The sequence below is a fragment of the Cuculus canorus genome, chromosome 9 (genome assembly GCF_017976375.1).
Source record: "Cuculus canorus isolate bCucCan1 chromosome 9, bCucCan1.pri, whole genome shotgun sequence".
Classification (NCBI taxonomy): Eukaryota; Metazoa; Chordata; class Aves; order Cuculiformes; family Cuculidae; genus Cuculus; species Cuculus canorus.
Window position 1 is genome coordinate 14,247,064 of NC_071409.1, and position 20,969 is coordinate 14,268,032.

Sequence of the window (20,969 nt, forward strand, 5' to 3'; positions counted from 1 at the left end):
GCTCCCATCTGGCATAACTCAGTACAACTCTTGTGCCTCCAGATCACCAGCTACAGCAGCCGAGACTTCGGAGTCTGCATACACCTATGCGTGCCCATCTGCACCTCCATTTTTAAGGACAGCACAATACAGACCACTTATTTTAATGCACTATTCCAACAGATAATTTATAATGTAAAAGTAATTTAAAGCAAATGCTCAAACAGCAGCAATCAGCTATCACAGTCAAAGCGCCAAGTACAGTCTGTGAACAAGGTACTGAATAGAAATTTACCAAAAGAGCACATCTTTTGCAAAAGAGTTTATCCATTTGTTCCTTCTAACTAGTTAAATTCAAGAATGAGTTCAGAGAAGACCACAAGTCAGAAGGTTAAAAAAAGCCATCACAAGTTGAAAGGAAAATAAGGTGAGAGGCTGAGATCTACAAACTCTAAAATCCTTAAAGCTGTGATGATCAGAAACAGTTTATTCCCTCACTGGCTGATAATACCAATGCTGTATTATCAACAGTAAGAACTAACATTTCTCAAGGGGAAAAAAAAAAAATAAAAATAAATAGAAATGTAACACAGAAGTAGAGCAAGGTTTACTGTGTGCAGATTTAAATCTGAAAGCAGTAGCTTACAATGCCTGAATTTAAATATCAATCCTGTCCAGATTTTTCAGAAACTTCTGCAAGAATTCCAAGGTTCAGAAAAGCGCAGTGAGCACTTTCAGAAGAACAGGCATCCTTGGCACAACTTTACAGTGGTCACTTAGAAATTGAAGTAACCAGACTCTCCAGCCTCTTTAAAAGAGAACCTTACCCATGAAAAAAATTTCAGCACATGCTAATTACCCCTCTCACAGAACAGCCTGGTTGTTTCTCTGACTGTTCAAAAGTTGCACTCACTTTTAGATCTTCTTTACACTTCAAAGTGTTACCAATACACAGAGGTTTTTTTTAATAATTAATTTTTTAAAAAGGAGTATGGTGATACTTGCGGAAGCTCAAGCACGAACACCAGTTAAACTGGGATAAAGCATCCTTGCGCTAGGACACTTCATTCCCATTCCCATGTGGAGCAGACGGCTCAGCCTGACCGCCACAAGGAAAATTGTCGTTTTAACCGTTCCAGTCATCAATTTTTAAGTGCTGACAAGCTCCCGGCGAGTCAGCCGTCAGCACAAACTGACACAGGTCCCCTCCTGTATGATTGGCAGGTGCATGTACAGGTTCCCAGATGACAACCCTAGTCACTCTGACCTTTTCATTTTAAATAAAAAGCGATTAAAAGGCTGTCCTGCTCTGACATATGTATTTTCATGCCTTTCCCACACTGTATGTCACAGTTCAGACACAACACTGTGCCAATATATTTCTTATTTGCTCACCAAAGTCCCCAAACTCAGGAATCTCACGTTATCTCCTCCACTGCAGGAGCCCTGATCCTCAGCCGTTCTGGCCACTGCCAGCAGCTAAGGAGCTGCCTGACGTCTCCATGTTTCCCCACACAGAGGAAAGTCAGAAGAACCCTTATATGCAAGCCTCAATTCAGAGTCCAAAACTCAGCTTGTAGCTCCATATTTGAGTGCAGCTGCCAGGAGACATGGACTAGACTTGCTACCCCAGGACACTGATGCCTGCATTATCTGGCCCTGACTAATAGCTTTCTGTGTTTGCTTCTATGCTTCTCCGTTTTATTATTAAAATGAAAAAATAAACTGCTTGATTCAAAAGTAGGCTGCTAAAGTTATCTAATAAAAAGATCACGCAAGATAACAAAAGCTGGAGATGCATTTCCTCTTTGCTCAGCTGTCAGCAGTGGCACCTGCTGAGAGAATCATCAATACAAACGGCAAAAGCTCGTACACCGGGCTGCCGCCTTTTGGGAGGCAAGATCCTGTGTTGTTGTAAAGCAGCGACTATGCGAATGACATGTTTCAGTCTGCAAGGAAGCACACACCCCTCTGATATCGCAATCGGTACACAGTTGCTTTCAAATCCACCAGAACCTCATGTGTCAAAATTAGCTGTAAAAGGAGTTATCGCTTCCGAGCTCCTGGACAGGCCCTAGCGCTGGAGGAAGGCTGATGCCGGCCACAGTGCAGACTGTCAGCATTGATGGGGAAAATCAGCTCCAATAAAACTTGCTGGCAGCCTCTGGATATTACAGGGCACAGACCATGGCATTAAAACATCACTCTGCCCCATTGTCCTGCAGCAGTGGCATACCTGGCTTTGGAGTCAGGGGACTCATTTTTATCTTTGCTGTCACACTCTATTTTCAGGTTTGTCCTGGGGTTCATAAAATGAGATTAAAACAAGAGGAAAAAAGACGCAGAAAAGTATGGAGAAGAAGGAGAGACTGCACAAGAAGCACGGCAGTGCCAAAGGGAAGGATGACGTTCAGCTTCCCTGGACAGTGACTGTTGTACTATGACAAACAAAACAAAATCATTTGGGGCAGGGCAGATATACGCTTTGGCTGAGGAAGCTGCGAGACAGTCCTACCTAGAGCATCCTGACAGCCAGGAGCCATTCTAGTTGCTCCCAGCTGGAGCCACCAGACGACGGCTGGGGACCAACCCATCAGCAGGACCACCCATGCCACAGTCCTGTTATTTTAAATGCACATGGATAACTAGAAAAGAAGGGTGACTAAGCAATAAGAGGAATCAGCATGTCTGTGCCAGAAAGCCCGCAGGTCCCATGCTGGAGCAACCTTTCAGCAGCTCCTCGTCACTGCCAGCAGCACTGCCTGTGATTTACGTGTCTGTAACTGACACCAGAATTGGACCCTGGATTTTCAAGCACAGACTGCTGGCCTCACACTGCTCACACTCACTCAATCTGCTGGAAGTGGATGATACTCAGAACAGCCTCATTAATTTTTTTTCTCCTTCAACGTTCGCTGTCTGCACATCACTAAGCCTGGTCAGAAAAACCTTAAGCAAGAGATCAGCAGTTTCAGTTTCTCACTCAAATTCACCCCAGCTTCTTGATCAAAGAAGGATAATCGATGTCACTTTCAAGTTCTCATGCACTGTCAGAGCACCACAGAGTCTGGATTTCAAATAAAGGATAATGCTTTGCAATTCAAAACCAAAAAAAAAAAAAAAATCATTTTTCATCCTGAGGAATGACCATCCTCACCAAGCAGCACCAGCAAAACACTGTCCTAACATGCCTCCCACATCTTGAGATTCTTGGTCAAGAAAAACAGACCAACAGTGACTGAGAGCACAAGGGAGCAGAGAAGTGCTGTGCCCCAAGGCATGGGGGTCAGGAAGGCAGCCAGCTCTCCCAGTATCAGCCCACAGTCCTCAGCAGTCCACCTTACAGCTGAAATCTCCTAGGGCAGAGATGGCATTTTTGTGCACGTGTGTTCAAGCCTAATGTTTTTATTATAAAGTTTTATTATGAAGGACAATGTTTCTTTAACCATTTTGGTTTTAAATGGCCAAAATTGTAAGGCAAAAGCTGCCTTCTCCCAAGCTTGCTCAGGTGCCACCACAAAGTCCTTGGCACCATGGTAGGTTCTCCAACTGTTCTTCTCAAAACCAGTTATAAACAAAAATTTTAAAACTTGGACCAGACAGCCTTTGAGTTCAAGGCTCCTGTTTTATCCAGTTTGGGTCAGATTATTTGAAAATAGTAACAAATACATAACAGTCAACTGGATTCCCCATTCTCATGCCCACTTGAGTCAGGTTATGTATTTTTGAAAGCGTTATAATCTATTGTGATGTTTAAAAAAAGCACAGTCAGCCAGGACCAGTAACTCTCTCTGGTTCCAAGATGTCTGTCTCGTCTTCTCCTCATCTCCAAGGATGGCCAATCTACTAGCTATCTTCTTTGTTGTTATACCTTAATAGCAAACTGCCCCAGTTTCAGCCTTGGAACAAACACCTTCAAATGGGATGAGCAACGAGGGGCCTCAAACACCTGTATTTAAAAAGAAAAAAAAAAGAGAAGAGTTTCTCAGTATAGCTGCTCCGCTTCCCAAACATCTAGACCAAAAGGCTAAGGAAGCAAGTGCATTAGTTGAAAACCAGAAAAAACCCTGATGGGGCAAGGGGCCCAGGGTAGCACAGAAGCATGGCAACCAGCCAGAGAAAAGAGCAGCCTCACCACCAACCGCTCTTCATGAAAACATTTTTGTTTTCAACAAATGTTGTTACTATCACAAATACAAGCATAAAAAAAAAATTAAACTTTTTTAATTTACAAAACAAGAATTGAGTTGCAAAATGACAATTCCCGCAGAAAACTCCATTTTGAGAAAGGAGCATTTTATACCAAACATAGATAAATTCTGGAGCGATTCTGACAAGCCCTAAGAACTGTTCTTACTACATTTCAAAACTAAGAGGATCCCAGATGCCTGTGGATGCATCCATCTTCCGAATGAGAAAGTGCCATTACTTCCATCATAGATGGAAAACAAGACATACAGAAAATAGATCAAAAAGCTGCTTTAGTCCTAAATTATCCCAACTTCAGCTTTCCAGCCAGGCTCCTCATTGAATTTGGCAGTGTCCCAGGCCACGCTTCACGCTTTTCCTCCCTGTGATGAGGAAACCAGCCTGCCACTGCAGACCCCTGCTTCAAGGCTGGGATGGGGGGGACAACGGCGAGGGTGCTCTGTGCTGCCTTTTGCTCCGCTGAGCCACCGGACCCTCATCACAGCCAAAGTCACTGCCCTTCTTCTTCCCCAAAGGACGCTTGTACATGATCACTGTCACTCCTGGAGCGTACAAGCCTCAGCCTGGCATTAGTAACTAGGAAAAAGGGGCATAGAGAAGGTGTCCAGTGTACACAGCAGTTTAACAATGGGACAGAAAGGTGATCCTAATTCTCTGGCCGAGCAGGACTGTGCACACGCCACCGGCAGCACAGCTGTCAAATGCTCATCTATCTCAGCACAGCTTCCCCTAGGTGTCAGGGAGGGACTTTCTCCCCCTCTCCCTCAAGGAGACAGCATTGGGGGTAAGGGACACAAGCATGCAGAGTCGTGCCGTTTGCCCCGCAGGCAGCCCTATACACACGCCCATCCTCCAGCTGAGGCTCAGGCTCAAGCAAAGGCAACGCAGGAGAGTTTGGACATCCTTCCATTGCCTTGTAGAGGAGAACCAGCCATGCAGACTTCCATGGAAATTCTGTGGATTATCCTCCCCCAAAGGATCTCAATTAATTGCCTGTAAAAAGGGATTGCAATTTATCACAGTTCTTTCAGCACAGTAAGTGTAACTATTGTCACCTCTTTCCTCTCCTCAAAAAGTTAAGGATAGCAAGTCTTTAGCCCCTGTGCACCATTTTATCTTGACCTGAAGTATATACGCTGGGCTTGCACTGGACTGTATTTCATTTATTTTTTTTATCTAGCACCAACAGTGACTATAAAACTGCATCCCTGGACCTCTACAATTTGGTTCACTTTGACTGTGTTCCTGTTTTTCAGTGGAAAGATACAAGGCTTCTGGCTTGCAGAATAGCAAAATTATCTAATAAACATCCTCAGCACCCCTCAGACGGAGAGATCACACTTCTTCCCATGTGACGGATGGCTTCTGAGCACAAAGGTTTTTTGGCTACTAGTTCCCTGTGTTCTTTCCAAGAGTCTGCCACACGATATCCTCCAGCCTACTACACCCGAGCACTATATTTCAGAAGACTACATGCCTATTTGCTTGAAACATTAGCTACAGCATGTGGGTGCAACACCACACCAAAGGAATGGAACACTTGAGACCAAGAAAGGTCTTTCTTCAGCCTTCTTCCACCTCGCTGTCATGATTCACAGGAGCGCCTAACAGCATAACACCACTATCATACTTGTCCTCGCCTGCTCCTATCCTACCATACTGAGCTTGTCAGCAAGAATTTTGTCACCAGCCCTGAAGTCAGTGTTTATGTTGTCAAATCAAGTGCTTTTATTTTTTTCTTGGTGAGGGGGAAAACCAGAATGGAACTGTGTAAGCTTTGGGAGACAAAGATCTCTCTGGGATATGCCAGCTGATACTTTCAAAGACTGACTTAGCAGAGTATCAAGGAAGCCAGGATCCAACATGCAAGAAAGCAAGCAAGACCAGCTCCGTGACAGCCACCAGCCAGGTTCAATGAACATCAGCGACTGCAGTCAGGAAGAAGGAAGGAGAGAAGGAAAGAGAAAGACAGACTGCATCTGTCACAAGAGGTACAGCCACATGCTTGATCACCATCCAAGAAGGAAATGGAGAATAAAACAAGGGGGAACCTCTGTAAGCAGCCGCAACATCTCAGACAGCAGTGGCCATGCACAAGTCAACGCTCGCCAAGACTGACCACACAGCAGTGCGTAAGATACCACACTTGGCTTTCAGCCTAGGAACAGGAGACATGCACAGGAGGTTGCATGGGAAGAGCTGGCAGGTGAAGACTGTGTCCTATCAAGGCTGCAAATCTGCACATTGCACACAAAGGCTCACAGCAGCCTTGCATAGAGGCATTCAACCATAGCCACCACATATATAATTACAACCTCCAGAAACATGGCTGACTTGATTATCATTCACAGTGATCAGAGAAGGTCAAGAGAGCCATCATGCAGGAACAGAGGACAAGCACAGTGAGCTCAATGGGAACTTGAGAGGCCAAGAATGACTGCAGTCACAGAGGGCTGAGGAGAGCTCACTCACACCATCCTCTTTTTCTGAGGCTCTCAAAGACGACAAAACCTCTGACCTTTGATTAAACCACACTACCCTCAGATGAGGGGGCGGCTTAGTGGCCCAAGGACTCAATAGGAAACTATTTATCTCCAGTTCATAGGTTCATAACCTCCTCAAGTTCTTTTTTCTTAGTCAATTAGAACAAGGAACTCTATCTGCATTGAAAAAAACCTGTTACCAAGGGCACAGCCAGATACTGCCTCGTGAAACGAGCAGATTAAGAAAATACAGCCCAATACAGCAGAAAAAGGATTCAAGCACAAACTCCCTGTGCACAGGGACTGGGCTGTTGGCCCTGCCAGAACCTTCCCATACATTGTGGCCAGTGCAAGAGTAACATGGCAAAACAGAAGGGGTTGGAAACAAATCGGAAGCAAGCAGAGTTTTCTTCCATTCACCAAAGACGGTAATTATTTTGTAAAGAACTCCATATCCTTTTGGCTTTTAATTAGTGGCAAACCAAGTCAACCTCAGTTCCTATGAGCAAGAAACTATTAGGGGCTCCGGATCTGCAGCCAAGGAAAACAAATCTGTACCCGTCCTTCACTCCTAGAATAACTTCTGATTGTCAGGCACAGTTACCAGGGGAATGAATAGGTACTCCTGCACGCTCCTCACTCAATTAAACTAATGCAGACAAAAAGGCCGGGCAGCACCAGCCAGCAGGCACAGGGCAAGTCAGATGCACACGCTTGGCACGCTCAAAGCAACTGCAGCAGGTTCAGAGTCATAAGGGAGAGGAAGAGCGGTCCACAGCCTCCATCATAGCAGAAGATAATGAAGGCTTCTCCTTGAGATGCTGAATGGCAAAAATGCACAGGGTCTATGCCCTAAGGAAACTTCAGGAAGCTTTAACTGAGAAGACAGAAGCACACTCTGGTATCCAGAGATGACATCTGTATTTAATAGAGACTGATAAAGATCTGAGTGAGGAAACACCTAAGAAAAGTCCTTGATTTATTAGTAATGTAGAACTATCCTATTGCCTCCTCTCCCCCTCCACTCAGGTGCCTTTTAATTAGAACTCTATCTGAAAAATCAGGACAGCCATCAAGCCAGAGCACAAAATAGGGGCTAAGAAAAATGAGTACAATTCTTAGCCCTTCTTGAGCAAGAACACCAAGCCTCTAAAGCATCCCAACATTTCTCAGAGCATCTAGGAAAAAAAAAAAAGTAGGTGAAGCAGGAGCTCATCTTTGTTCCCAGTTGCTCTTTGCAGACCAGCTGTTAATTATCCACAAGAAGAGAATACCACCAACAAGAAGGAGGGCACGTCAGAATGCAGACAAAGGCAGTCAGCAAAACCCACAGCTCCCTCCTTTCAGCTGGATTTTAATAAAGTGAGAGTAAATCCCATTCCCCCTCAAAAACCAAAGGAAGTTATGTCTTTGATTTCAATGGAAACAGCTTGGCCCTCACACAGCTGAAGGCAACACAAGCCACTGTGGTCATACCAACCCAATGTAGTGGCAGCAGGTGCTTCACAAAGCTGAACCCACACAGCCATGAACACACCCCAGCTTAGATGGGCTCTTCCAGCAGGTGTTATTTAAATCCAGGGCATCTCTCTAGCAAACTGCAATGATATTTAACTTCCTTGTGGGCTCAAGAGGCTGCCAAACATCTGTTGGGATTAGCTGGTTCATGTTTGAAAAGTGCCCACAAACGCTATCATAAGGAAGGGACTGACCTATTTATGGATGTGAATGCTGAACCAAGACCCAAACCCACACACTGTATTTGCACATATGGCTATATCTCCCCTGAGAGACAGTACTGCGTGAAGCTAGGCTGAGGGCATGAGGTGTCACCTATAGCTTATAGCCCACTTTTGGTCACTGCTAATTTAAGTGAGTCATACTGCTCCCCTCCTCCACTTTTACCCCATTCAGTTGGGTAACCGAATTTTGTTAACAAGCTGGGCTAGTGCAGCTCTACCAGGAGCCCCCCAAAATGCCATATGCGTTGCCCTTTCTAGGAGAAACCCACCCTTGTTCAAGCCTTCACCCCACTCCCTGTAGCCCCACCAGGCCTACAGATCAGACTCTCAGCCCACGAACCTCCAGCAGGCTCACAGAGGCCAAGCTACACCAGATCAGCCACCCAAATTCCTTGTGGTAAGGGACTTTGCATCAAGTTTCACCTTTCTCTTGGGTGTCCCTCCCTCTCACACAGGCCTGCTGTGATTAAGGGCTGAGGAATGAAACAGCGAGCCTGCACGGCTCAAACCACAGTGATAAACAGCCGTGAGGGAGATGAGCTCCCCAGGAAGGATGGGGAAGAGCCCAAGTAGGTTTCAGATGGAACAAAGCACACTTGTTAAAGGGATTACAGGTGGCAATGGCTTGTGATGGCAGGTCCACCAGAGCTGTACATTCCCATGACTCAAAATGCTTTGCATCAAGTTCTAAGTCCTAGACATACATCTTTGCTCTGCCAGAAGCTACTGTTCCCCTTTCCTCCACAGATACATTTCAATACTTATGGGGTCTCCATCTTAGTCACATTCTGCTAACACTTTTTACATCCTTTTCGTCTTCCCTCATAATCAGTCTCTATGTGCCCAAGTCAATCGCTCTGCTCTTCTGTCATCATTCTCCACTTTAGCTTCATCCACCAGGCCAGGAGTTTCTCAGACTCAGACACCACTCCGAGGGTGCAGCATGTGCTCTTTCCTCAGCTTCACAGGACTTCAACACACACTGTTCGGCAGACTCATTACTCTCCTTCAGGTAGCACAACAAGTGGTAGACTCAGCCCAAGATGCCACAAGTCAAAATCAGAGCTATGGACTACACAAGAAAACATCATCTGTAGGATACAGCATCAAAAGCAAAGAAAAGCATGGACAGGAACACAGAAGAGCACCAATACCATACCCAGAATTAATCATGACATTCATTAGATGGATAGGCCTTGTCTTGTTCTGGACACGCAGAGCATCTGGAATCACTTCCATTACAAACCTGGTACCATGTGCACAACAAACATGCAGAAAATATTCCCATCCTAGCAGGCAGGTCCACCAAGACAGCTGGAGCCAAACCAGATGATCTGATGTGGGACTTTGCGATAATTCATCTTTGTACATCCAGTTCCGCCCATGAGATTGGGCACACCCTTAAATCAAGTACGAATGAAATCATCCAAGATATGAGAAATTTATCAAGAGTTGTTGCAAAAAAAAAAAAAAAAAGGTTGCTTGCACTTCACCTTCAAGGGACTGAGGGATTGTGGAGCAGGCAACACAGTCAGATAGCTACCCTGACATTACTTTCGCTAGGACTTCTTGAACATGAAGGCATGGCTCAAGAGCTAAAACACCATCTCATGCATGCATGCATATGGGACCAGAGGCTTCGGCTATAGCTTTCAGGGAACCAGAGTGACAGGTATGGGCATGACACTCATACCATGGTGAAAGGCCTGACCCCAGACAATGTAGGGCGTTACTAGAACAGACTATTTTTTCCCCCACCTCCCTCCCAGCAAGGCAATACACCAGGTGGTGAAAAGGCAAGCTCGTGCCAACCCATCCGCCTCAGGACAGTGCTTAAACATTTGCTTATCCTTAGGCACACAAGTAGCTGAAAAGAGTTCAGCTGGATTACTCACACACTTGAATTTCAGACTTACTACGCAGAAGGTTCACTGAGCCCTCCTTAAATGGTAAAGACACAATGTTGTGTTTTCCAAGCTCAGCTTTGTGCATCCCAAGGAATCCAAGAAAGAAATGGATTCTCTGAAAACACACCAAAGTGGAACTGCACTAGGGAAGGCGTAAATCATTCTCCTAAAAAAATGCCCTGTAGGATTAGAAGTGATGGAGAACCACTACAGCTTTAAAGGAAGCTTACGCTATCCTAAAAATGGCAGTCTTACTGTACACAGGAAAACAAGCCACTGAGGAAGCATCTAGCAGATGACTTGAAGTCCACATTATCCTTAATCTACTCCTCAAAATATGGTTTTATGCATAAATAACCAACCACACCTTTTTGTGCCATATTTCTGGACCCCCTCACCGCATTCCAGATTCAACAGCATTAATCTGTTGGTTTCTAAATGCCAGAGGCAAAGACCAGTTTCCACACTAAGCCAGGGTTTTCAACACCCACACAAGACAGCCTTGCTCCCCAGTCAAGGACAATGATGATAACGCATAAGAGGCAGGTAAAAGCAGAAAAGATGGAGGAGGTGAACTGTAAAGATAGGCATAAGTGCAACAAGCAGTTCAGAGGAATCTCCAGAGCTGGGTGGAAAGGATGCTAACATCAGTCTGTAATTAAAAGCAATTCTTTTCAACCATTTCTCTGTTTGATTATCAGTTATGACTGCAAATTAAAGAGAACTTCCCTGGTCTAACTGGCATTTTCCTCCTGGATTTCAGTATTTAGAATGACGGGAAACTCCCAACCTCACCCCTCTCCAAGCCTCAGTGTTCCCTTAGTAAAAAGGCAAGAATACTTTTCCTTCACTCTAAGAAGACACTGAAAAAATAGTTACTCTAACTTGCAAAATGTTCCAATTAAAGAGCTAAAAGCACTCCAGAAAAGCACAGAGGAAATTAGTAATTCTGCATTCAGTCCCGAGTTTAAATGGTATGTAGTAAATAAGGTTTGGGGCCACACACTGCACAAGAAGAAAAGAAACCGAATAGTTGCTCATTGAGTATCACCTTCCACTCCAGGCACAAAGAGAAGGTGCTCTGGCAATTACATGGCTCTATCATAATACCTGCTTGCAGGAGTGTGGCACAAATTAAGGTTTCATCAGCCTTCATTCTGGTATTTTATAGCTCTGGAGCACTTGGACTTTGCAACTTCAATACTATTCTTTTAACCAAGCACATTGCTCATAATTAACCACAGGACTGCCACGTGGCTGCTGCAATCACTATCTGTTTCTCTCAGGAAATCCAGATTAAAGGCTTGTCTTGGCCACCCTAATAGCTTGAGGCATCTCTCAAGATTTGCCCATGGAAGGCAAATCAAGTCTCTACCTCAAGCAATGAGGTGCGTTAAATTCAAGACAGCTGATCTCCTTTGGGATTGAGCAAAAACAGCAACGCTACTCACACACAGGCAATTGAGGCAGGGGAGAGTTGGAGTTACCACCACTTAACTGCTAATCCAATCACAATCCCAACCCAGTCGCTGCATGCCACGTGCTGTCTGGGAAACTCCTAGCTTTCCTTCAAGCTTGCTTCATTAAGTGGAGTAATTCAAGTCTGTTAAGGTGAAGTAATAAACTGCTGAAACAGAGAGCTCCTTAGGGTACATACACACAGCCCATCGAAGATGCACATGCACATTACCGAGCTATAAACCACTGCAGCTGGGGTACAATGAACACAGCAACTGCAGCAGGACTGTCTGCAAGTCCCCTGTAAATAGTGCCATGTTTATCTTCAAAAAGAAACCCCAAATGCCCCACCAACCTGACTTCCATGCAGCCAGACACATTGCTGAAAAAGCTTTAGAGGAGATCATAGAATCATAGATTAGTTAGGATTGGAAGTGACCTTAAAGATCATCCAGTTCCAACCCCCCTGCCATGGGCAGGGACATCCCACTAAATGAGGCTGCCAAGGCCCCATCCAACCTGGCCCGGAACATCTAATTTTTAAATTTTCTCTGTTTTGCTTAACAGAGGCTCAGAGCTGGATCACTGTTACCTTATCATGCAGTGCATCTCTACCCACCCCACTGGGCTCCAGAGCCACTTCTTCAAGGTCTACATCACCATCTGTCAGCCTCCTCCATCCATCCTGGCTGCCCTTACCCAGCTGGCCAGGCTGGTCCCACAATAAAGCAGCTGTGTCCTGATCCCTCAGCAGTTATGGCCCCCAGCTGCGCAGCCCCAGCAGAGGCTCTCCAGCTGGAGGAGATAAGGAGCAGAGGGAAAAGAGACAAGTGCAGCTCCCCACAGTGAGATCCACACACCTAAAAAAGGGAAGGGAGGAAGCTACAGATTGATGCATAGACAAGACCTGCCTGTGTAATTCAGAGCTAACAGAGTAGTTTACTGAAAGTTAATTAAATCCTCAGTGCCTGTTACCAGCTGTGGAGATCAACTTATTTTTAAATTAAATAAGCAATAAATGCTAAGATGAACTTCTATTAAATTTCACCCAGCGAATGAAGTATGTGGGCCTTTTAATAGACATTAAACAAGATAGTTATGGCAAGTTAGTTGATATTTTATTACCTAAAGATAATGGCCATATTAAAACTCAACTAACTATTCCACTGGCAGCACAATCATCCAAGACTTGGCGGAAGTTTGCCTGCCTTGAAGCATCACTGGGCAGTGGTAGCAGGGGAAGAAGGCAGCCAAGTGCTGAACGGCACCTACTTCAAGGATGCTCAAGTACATAAAACCACTTACACACAAAACAGGATTCCTCCCACCCAGATCTGGAAACCCTAAAGAGGGCTGACAGGGGCTTTCACGCAGAATCAAAGTCAGCATAAATCAGAGACCCTCAAGCATCCCAACTCCCCCAAACCAAGTGAAACCATTTATGGGATCACTGAGGAATCACTGTACTACAAGGCTCCCTTACACTATCAAGGGCAACAGAAAACATCCTCCTTAACAGCCTACGATGCTCAAAAGCTTATATCTTTTTCTAAGAAAAGGTTATCATCAGCCCACAACTCCACCGATGTTTGTTTTCCTTTCCTGAGCATATTGCGATAGTTTGGGAGTGCTTCTGAGTGACTCAGACGTGTGTCACTGTCACCCACAGATCCCAACAACAGATACTAACAGTCTAAAATGACAGAAACTTGCTGACAACAACTTAAAAATTATCCTTTTAATGCCAGCTCTTGCACTTGCTCAGAACATGATCGAAACCAGCTTTGATGAAAGCAGAATCTCCACCAAAGTGTCTCTACTGGTAAACTTAATCACGATTAAGTGTGGGTATGGGGAAGGCAGCAGAGGGAGGTTTCACATATGGATTGGAAACATCATGAGCCCTAACTGCACTGCCATGCTCAGAAGCAGGAGGAACAGAAAGAGCAGAGCTCTGTACTCCTCCAACCCCACTTCTAGGGCAGGCAAAAGCTTTCTGAGAGCTTGTAAACTTAGTGGGGGTTTTCTGGTCTGTGGTTTTCGGTTTGATTTTTTTTGTTTTCTTTTCTCTGTTTGTTTCTATTTCATGTAACAAAACGCTCTCTAAGTTAAAAAGAGGAAAACACAGTTCTTCAGTGCTTACCAACACTCTCTTCCAGCATCCCAACATACAGGTAAAAGTCAATTGCAACATCTTCCCCTCAATCCGTCCTCTGGAATGGTTGTTCATAAAGTTATTTCAAGTCCTGTAATTTCCTACATGTAAGCAACATTTTTTTAAAGGTATTGTTCCTTGCAAATCCATTCCTCAGATAACCCACGTCCTTAGATAAGCCATGGTTTCCACCTCCCATGCTCCTGCCCGCATTTGAAGCGCGGCTGCAGTTCCAGTAAGCTCCCTAGCTTTTAGCAGAATTGTTCTGCTATGAGGTCAAGAGCAAAGGGAGATGATTAAACTACCTGGTTAAGGAAGCAGGTTATGGAAAACCAAAAGCAGGCAGGAGCATCACTGTCTCGCTCACATGTGCACACACATGTGCAAACAGATGCTGAATCTCAGCTTTCTGACGGGTCATGCAGACTTGGTATTCACCTTGCTTCCCTGAAGGCTTCTCTCCATCAAAAAATAATGTACCCAAAAAGCACAGATGTACCTAAAGAAAATGTTTTGTTATCCAAATGCCACCTTTAAAACCATTCCATGCTTCCACAGAGACTTCCCTCCACCTGAAGGGATTACCAAGGCTGCCATAGACTGCACTGGGAAGAGCACGGATTACCAGCCAGAAGCTATACCCAGTGTGGTCCAGAGCCAGCCAGAGCAGAGGGTGCAGGTGCTGCCCAGAGATTCAAAATTAAGTGAGTTGCCTTTCTCTGGCCATGAATTACCACATCGTAATTCATACTATCAGTTATAATTAAAAATATATAGTGATGACCAAATTATACATTTAAAAGCACTCCAGCTCCACTGAAACTGTAGCTGACACTGCCAGGTGCCTTGCAAAACTCACTAGTCCAACCTTGGAGCTTCATCCCTGAACATCCTAAAGAAAGGAGTGCTTGGCAAGGGATATACATCTGAATCTGCTCTCACACCATTTGAAAGCTTGGATTGCACTGCACCCAGTTCCTGATTCTGGTAAGAGCACCCGTTACTTCTCAGTAACACAGCACAGCTGAAGACAATATTCAGAGCAATTCAACTTTTGAGATTCAATGACCTCTGCAAGTTTCCATGAGGCAAGGCAGCTAAACTGCACAGGAATCTGGGATTTTCTATACCCTAATCATAACTGCCAGGATATGGGATCTGGAATCCACATCCTGGCACACCAGCCTAGAGTGAGGTTTTGCTGTTTTGCTCTAGTTTCACTAGAGCACATCACAGACAACATCATGCAATACTTTTACTCTCTAAAGCTGGATGACTGCTCATCCAAACAGTGACTAGGCTGAAGGGGATAGGACTCACAGAACTGGAGCCTGCACCGAGACAGGCATGTGAGCCAGGATCCTGCCCTAACACCCAGACTGATCTTTAAGCATGCTCCAAAAGTGAAAATCTCACCTTAACGCAACAGGAATTGGAGCTTCTTTCCCAGCTCAGTACAAGCCTCCCTGCCCAGACAGCTTACCGGGTGGGGCAGGCAGTTGATACCAACCACACTGGGTGACCGGGACCTGCACAACAACAAAATCAGTCACTGTGAACACCGTGCAAAAGTTATCCATAGCAGTTTGGGACTATGCCTACAGAAACTTTAGTGAAACATAGTTTTAGTTCGGTATTCCTGGATGCAACCTCCATTTCCACCCAGGCAGCACTTAAGGGCTGCATGCCTCTAAGTGGGACTGCTGGCCGTGTGGGACATGCATACAACTGACATGCCCACAGCCTCAACAACTCACACATGGGTGGGATTGACTTCTGGGAAAAGTGTTAAAAAAAAAAATTTAAAATAAATACCTCAAATGCCCTCTCTGTACATAAGGAGCTCATTTTCATATTGCAACAAACTCATCGCATACCTACCTACTACCAGACATCTCTCTCCAGCCAAGAGACCACTAAGAAGCCCATGTGCTCCACACAGACCCTCCAAACGCTGTGGTGGGAAAAGAGCCTACATGGACCAGAGGACATCCAATGGCAGGAGAGCCCTCAGCACTCCTACTGTCCTCAATGAGGTTCCCCTAACCTGATAGCTTTTCACAAGAGCCAACACAAGCTGACTCGGGTGGAAAAAGAAAAACTGAAGAAAACAATTAAAGGAAAGCCATATATAAAACTCAACAATGAGAAGGCAGCAGGCCTTAAGCCCTCATCAGCAGCACCAGCATCTTGCCAGAGCTGCAAGGCAAGATCAGACACTGACGGCAGGGGCTTACTGCCAGGTGGCCCCACAGCCACCACCGCCCACGCTGTCACCTGCTGACAGCCCATCCTGCAGAGAAAACCTTCCAACAAAGGTTAAACAACTAAAAGAGGGGAATAACACAGCTAATAAATCTAGGAGCAGTAAGATGAAGGGTCATAGGGTGGTCAGGGGGAGACAACAGGCAGAGAGAAGTCTTCAACAGTAAATCTTTATCCACAGATGAAAATATTTCCCCAGGGAAATCCCTTATTTCAGAGTATTATTTAATGTTGCCTGGGCCAATCCTGCTGCAGCAAGGGTGGGGATAACAAGAAAGTCCCTCGCATCCCTAAGCTGTGCTGCTGCACAGCGCGCTGGGCTATGCACAGGACAGTGACCAACATTTTCCAGTGTGTACATGACTGGTAACGTACAGATGAAATGCTGTGTCCCCTTTTTTTTGGCTCCAAGCGTTCCCCTGCCTACCTAATACCGTGTATCTGTAATTGCTTGGTAAGCCAGCATCTGCTTTATCACCCAGCTCTCAAACATCTAGAGACTCCCCACTCTTTCTCAGAAATCATTCCTGGAAAGCACAAGCACAAACTTCACAGGTAAATGAGTCCAAGGAAGCAAATAAGTTCCCAAATCCAGAGTGCTTCCAAAAACTTCACGTTTCCATGCAAGAATTTGCATTTCACATGGGTCAAAACCACTTTAGTGCAAAAGGGCCAAGGTCTTGGGAATGCGCAGGAAGAAACACCAGCAAGCTTGACTGTTCCTGCAAGCTGTTAGAACTATTGTGTACCAATTGCCTGGCAAGAGATACCAAGGAGGAACCCAGCTCAAAACCCAAACACCTGGGCCGAAACACCAACTCATACAGGTGTAGAAAACAAACAAACAAACTAATCAAAACAAAGCAGGAGAATCCAACACTCATTTGTTTTGCCAACAGGGCCAAACTGCACCTCGAGGTACAGCAACTACTGCAATCACAGCGTGAGTTTCTCCATCAACACCTCCTACTCCGGAGCACCGCCTTTTCCCCAGCGCAGCCCCAGGGCGTGGAGAGCGCTCTGAACAACGGCAGGAATAAGATTTGCTCCTTCAAATGGGGAGAGGAAGAGAAAGGGGCATAGATTCTATTAAAACAAAAACTTCTATTTATTAAAACAAAAACTTCTATTCAAAAACTTCTATTCAAAAATTTATATTCAAAAATTTCTGTTAAAAACAAAATTTCTATTAAAACCAAAATTTCTACTAAAAAAAAAACCTACTAAAAAAGTTTCTATCACAAAACTTTTCTATCACAAAAATTTCTATTTAAAAAAAAAAAAGCTCAAGGGTGACGTAAGGGTGTGGGAAACTTTTCCGTCCTTACCTGCTGGGGAAGGGTGGGCCTCCCCTAGCGTATAAAAAGCTGCTAGGGCTTTACTCGGCTCGCTATTCCCACGGCTCCCGGCCGAGGGGCAGCGCTGGGGGGGTGCACCCCCCGCCGCTCCGGCTGCACCTGCCCCCGGCAGCACCGCCCGCGCCGGGGAGGGCCGGGGGGGGGGGGTGGGAAAAGGTGTGCAACGGAGCTGCTGAAGTACCGGGAGAGCTTTCCCCCGCCCCGCGGCCGAGCTCGCCCCGCACCGGGCCGTGTGTCCCCCCCCGGGCGGAGGGAGGAGCCAGCGCCCCCCCCGCAGCGCTCCCCGCCCCGGCCGGGGGCTCCAGCTGCCGCACAGCTGCCTCGGCGGGCGGAGGGGGAAGGGGAGGAAGGGGGCAAGTTATTATCTGCAACAATACCTCGGGGGGAGGAGGCAGCGGAGCCGAGCGCGGCGGCGGCGGCGGCGGCGGGAGGAGGCGGGGCCGGCGGTGGGGATGCGGCCGGCACCGGGACCGCCCCCCCGGGACCGCCTCCCCCGGCCCCGCCGCCGGCCCCTTCCGCGCTGCCTCGGGCACCCCTGGCAGCCCCCGCCTCCTGTCCCCTCCCTGGGGTCCTGCCAGACCCTCCGCGCTCCCTGCCGCCGCGCACCCGCCCCGTATCCCCCCGGTCCTTCCTCCCCCCCCTCCTCTGCTTCTCGGCATCCCCCCAGCATCCCTCACCTCCCGCCCCCTCCTTCTGGTCCTTCCACCCCTCTGCGCTCCTCAGCATCCCCCCTCCCCGGCCTTTCCACCCTTCCCGCATTTTTCAGCACCCCCCAGCATCCCCCCTCCCCAGCCTTTCCACCCCTCCGTGCTCCTCCGCATGCCCCCAGCATCCCCCCTCCCCCCGGTCCTTCCACCCCTCCCGAGCTTCTCGGCATCCCCCCGGCATCCCCCACCTCCCACCCCCTCCCTCTGGTCCTTCCACGCCTCCTCGCTTCCCCGCATCCCCCACCTCCCGCCTCCTTCCCGGTCCTTCCCCCCCTCCGCGCTTCCCCACATCCCTCCCGCCGCCCCCCCGGCCCTCACCTCCCCTCGGGCGGAGGAAGGGGGGTGTGGAGGGGGGACGACGGCAGCCCCGGGCTCGGCGGGATGCCCCGAAACAAAAAGCGAAAGCGGCGGGCGCTGCCTCCCGCCCCGCCGGGCTGCTGCGCTCTCCCTGGGGCTGACGTCAAGAGCCCAAATTCCTGCCTTTCCCTGCAGGCAGATTTGTCCATGTAAGGGCCGGGGCGGCCGCGCGGCGAGGGGCGGCAGCTCCCGGTACCTCGGGGGCACCGACCCCGCTGGCATCACCTCCTGCCGGATCCCGGGGAGGCCCAGGAATGCGCCCCGTGGCTCGCGCTATTCAACTTTTCACGGAAAAAAAATTTGTCCAGGGTTCCCCGTGAGGTTTTAGGTGCTTTTCCAACCAACTTTTTCTCCCCACCGGGGCGCATGAAAAGGTGATGGTAAAGTTGCTCGGAGTTGCAAAGGAGCTGCCTGCTCCGAGATTCAAAACAAAACCAGTCGAGCATACTAAGGAGAGGGGGAAGGGAAACTAATGTCTGATTGCCTTCTGTTTGATTGGTTTGTGGCTATTCATAAGGACTGCAATTAAAATAATTCAGATTTTGAGTGTGATTGTTTTTATAATGGAATGTTACCCTTTGAGTAGCGGCTGGGTATCTGCATTTGCCCAGAAGAGAAGGGGAAGACAGAAGGGTTACGTTGTGTTCAGGCCTTGGAAGGGAGAGTTGCCAAGCCTTACTCATTTGGAAAGCAATTTCTGCATGAGTTTTTAAGCACTTCAAATGTATTTCATTTTGACAACAAAGGGCTCTGCTCTGCACCTTTAGAAGATGTTCACAATCTTATCCCATAACCAGCTTTAATGTCCACAGTCACCACTTAACAGCCCAAGGAAGGAAAGTTAGCGCGTAAAGGACCCTCAAAAGGACAGCGATTGTCTAAAAAAAACTTCAGAAGCTGAGTAGAGTTGTTATCGAGCCTCCCTCCCCCTTCCCTGGCTGCCAAAGAAGCAAGTGTGTTCCCAGATTGACCAAGGCGCTCTTGCAGATGGGGCACCCCAGGAGATGCCACCGTACCTCAAGGCACCCCCTTCCCCAGCAGGGGAAGCATGACGTGTCTCAAATTCAGCCCTTGGTGAAAATCTCCTGTCTGTTCTTGATGTGGTGTCTTGCACTGACCCCCTGTACCAGGGGTGCTAAATTCCTCACCAGGGATGGAGAGAGCTAAATCTGCACAAGCCTGTCAGTCACAGCCACAGACGTTTTCTAAGTATTATGACTATGACTACAAATACTCTTGCCTTGTCCTAACCACCTACCCTGTGTTTAAACCCTGCTGAGATACAAAGCCAAAGCAGAACAGCTGGTGAGTCACCAGGGCCCCATGCCATAGGTGTACCTAGAGAGCCAATAGCACCCTGTGAACATCTCTTGTGAAAGACATGGGCATGGCTGCTTTCTAAAGCACCGGTGGATGAGACCATAGCACCAGCACAAGCTGAGCAGCCAAACCTGTCGCCCAAGGCCCTGGAAACCTGGGTTCAGCTCTGTCCCTGGAGAATCTACAGTTCAAGTGTCTCCTTTCCAGCTGAGCTCTTTGACCACCAGGCTTCAGGATTGTGCTCCTTCTTCATCATGCTCCAAGAACAACTCATGATGGTATTTTCTGATGCAGGGGTCAGGCAGTGATCATGAGAGACTTCCTGGCACTGATGTCTGTCAACCTCAGCGTGACAGGACTCTCAATGGGGTCCTGATATGCAACCTTCCAGAGAAGCCCATTTACAGGGGGATCTTTGTCTTTTTTTTTCCTACTCTGTTCGATCTTTCTAGCAAAACTGCAACAACCCTTGTGTTGTGCTAACTGGTATCTAGGGGAAGCATCTGAAAAGAAACTGTTTGGCTCAAGATGAGAGGCAAGTGTTCTCCATTTAGTATTTCAGAGAAAGCCAGTGGTCAAATATTTTCCTTGTCCTGTATCCAACAATTATTGCTTCTTTATCCATCAAGCTTATGCAATTTTCCAGTCATGTTAACAGTAAGAGAAAATACTTCACACATCCACAGCAGCCTCCTTCGAATGATCCCAAAAGTTTTAAGCTTCAGAATGTGAGATAGTAACTACTGCTACCTCCATTTTACAGGCAGATGAACTGTGACTAATCCTCTGCAGCACAGCAGCAGAACTTTGATTCTCAGCCCATTACCCTTGTAACAGGCTGCCCAGAATGGTCACTGCCTTGTCAAGCACAGCGTGAATTGTCTCTTTTTTTCGGTTTCCTATCAAGACCAATATCGTACACTTTGGAAATGAAAGTAGAAAATCTAAGGTGTTGAACCTGGCTGTGAAAATCTTCTCTTTGCCTGGAAAAAAATAAAAAAAAAACCTGGCAATGTGCAATCATTCCTG

The 20,969-nt window shown here is 47.0% G+C and overlaps 1 protein-coding gene across 24 annotated transcripts in view; it reads right to left on the reverse strand.

The window, feature by feature from the left end:
- The window catches only part of LPP (LIM domain containing preferred translocation partner in lipoma), a 340,056-nt gene extending 321,102 nt beyond the window's left edge, over positions 1 to 18,954 (reverse strand). For 3 of the 24 annotated variants that reach the window (XR_008451336.1, XM_054075103.1, XM_054075098.1), the window contains exon 1: positions 17,934 to 18,015. The gene's annotated coding sequence lies outside the window, so the exon portion shown is untranslated. Of the gene's footprint in view, positions 1 to 3,850; positions 3,929 to 13,921; positions 14,035 to 14,238; positions 14,258 to 14,371; positions 14,433 to 15,349; positions 15,463 to 17,526; positions 17,797 to 17,933; positions 18,037 to 18,581 lie in introns of those variants that run through there. The other 21 variants (XM_054075086.1, XM_054075084.1, XM_054075096.1 and 18 more) reach the window with 18 other exon arrangements.
- Positions 18,955 to 20,969: the final 2,015 nt, after the last annotated feature.